Source organism: Micrasema longulum, unplaced genomic scaffold (genome assembly GCF_059751315.1).
Source record: "Micrasema longulum isolate JH-2025_06_02 unplaced genomic scaffold, ASM5975131v1 h1tg000099l, whole genome shotgun sequence".
Classification (NCBI taxonomy): Eukaryota; Metazoa; Arthropoda; class Insecta; order Trichoptera; family Brachycentridae; genus Micrasema; species Micrasema longulum.
In genome coordinates this window covers 462,982-464,939 of record NW_028277305.1, presented here as the reverse complement: position 1 = coordinate 464,939, position 1,958 = coordinate 462,982, and the positions used below count along the sequence as shown (strand labels likewise).

The following is a 1,958-nucleotide window of genomic DNA, read 5'->3' as shown; positions in this document are numbered from 1 at the left end:
CATAAGTGGAGTGTCGCGTCCCGCGACAAAAATAATTATACCTATAAGATAATCAGAACCGTTATAGTTTAAAAGTAAAATTGAATATGGAAAACAAATCAATCGCGTAAATAAACGCTTTACCCGACAGCGGTCATCAGCCATTCCGCGGCGGTCACGTAATACCTCCCACCACACTAGTTTTTTGAACGTAGGGCCGTAGCACTCGCCGCTGGCGAGCCAACCAGTTGCAATCTGGTTCGCGAGCAGTGTCCACGCCGCGCTAGGCCAGTTTTCCCTCGCAAATAACTATGGGAGTTTTGGTATAATTCCCTATGCACCATGTTGAGCTGTGCCCAAAAAAAACTTGTATTCTAATTAAACCAGCTTCCGGTAAGTCTTCAACAACTTTCGAATATATAAATCAACTTGTTTCGCTTTTACAAATTTGTAATTTTTCATTATTGTCCACAGATCGGATACGTATGATCATTTTAAGCTAGAATCCATTATGACGGCTGTTTAGCCTTATACACCACGTAACAACTAACAAATCTCCATTTAGTAAGTACAGTATACAGCACGGAACTGTTGTTTTTTTTTAACTTACTTTCTCGAGCCGTTTGTAAAGAAATACATTTTTTTGTAGTATGGAGAGTCAGGTTACCCCGGAATCTCGCCCTTGAACCTGAGTTGTCGACATTTTCTTTGATTCATCCTGCAGAGGCGTGACTCAGCAGTTTTTCTCCTCAATGGCAAATCGACACAGGACGCCATTTCTAGGATCCTTCGTAATCACTGGTGTTCCTAGTACTTCCTTCTCATGTAAAATAATATAGAATGGTTCGAATCTCTCAGAGGATTATGTGAGTACCTCGCGTGCATCTCTTCATAAAGGTTGGTGGAAATATACTTCGAAAATTAGTGACTCCTAATGTAATACTACAGTGAACTAATGGATACGCAGGATTATTCAAATCTTTATCCTCATTACGGGGAACCGCTGCCCAAATTATTTTCGGTTCTAGGACACTTAGAAGTAATCACATTGTAGGTTAATTTCGAATCCTTTTAATAATGGGCTATTTTCAATTTTAATTCTTACTAGGAGAGATCTCTGCTCCAATTATTATTAATCCTGTTTACTATAATTAAGTTCCTCATAAATAATTGTTGAACATCTTGAGAAACATATATGTCCGTTGTCTGTAAAACTATATTTTACTGATTTGTAATAAATAAACTTGAAATGAACCACTTTATTCTGTCTTTTCCCACCGTTGTTCACAACCAAGCAAGAAATTCAGTATTTTATTAGAATTTTGCAATAATACCTAATGGAAAGTAACTAAGGACCCATGTTATCCTTCAAGGAACCTTGAGATCAAAAAGAACAAGTTCTACCTGAGACTATTAGCCGCAAGGTAAGATTTAATATTAAAAAAGAGTATGACAAAGTCTAAGCACTTACAGGGTTTATGACTTGTCACTCTCTGATTAAATTGAATTAAAAACTATTCTTTCATTTTAATTATTTATTGACAATTCTTGATGAAATTCCATTGTAATTCACCAATCTGAAGATGCCCATTAGAGGGTGAAAGCGCTAGTTGGTCAAAATAAATAAGTGGAAGTGTACCAAGTATTTTTTAAATTATTAAGTTATGTGTAAATATAAGTTATTACATCAATAAAAACTATTCGTTTTTAATATTGTTGATTCCCCTTCGTCCTACTGCGGATATCGTCATTAATCTTCTGAACGTATCTTGTGGTCTTATATTTTTCCTCCTCTTTACGAATACCGAATGCAGTTTCTTGTTACTATCGGTAGCCCTGTTATAGGTCTTGTTAGATACTGTATATCTGGTGGCTTCCAAAAATAATTTCGGGGCATTTAAAAAGTTTCGTCACCATTTTTTAATTTAATTCCTATAATTGAAAAATACACAGCCCTTTTTTTCAAAATCCAACGAAAT

General features: G+C 35.8%; 1 long non-coding RNA gene across 1 annotated transcript; it reads left to right on the top strand.

The window, feature by feature from the left end:
• The first annotated feature begins 288 nt into the window (after window positions 1–288).
• LOC148284655 (uncharacterized) lies at window positions 289–1,233 on the top strand. The gene is made up of 2 exons (XR_015824289.1): window positions 289–372; window positions 454–1,233. It is a non-coding gene; the product is annotated as an uncharacterized LOC148284655 (long non-coding RNA).
• Window positions 1,234–1,958: the final 725 nt, after the last annotated feature.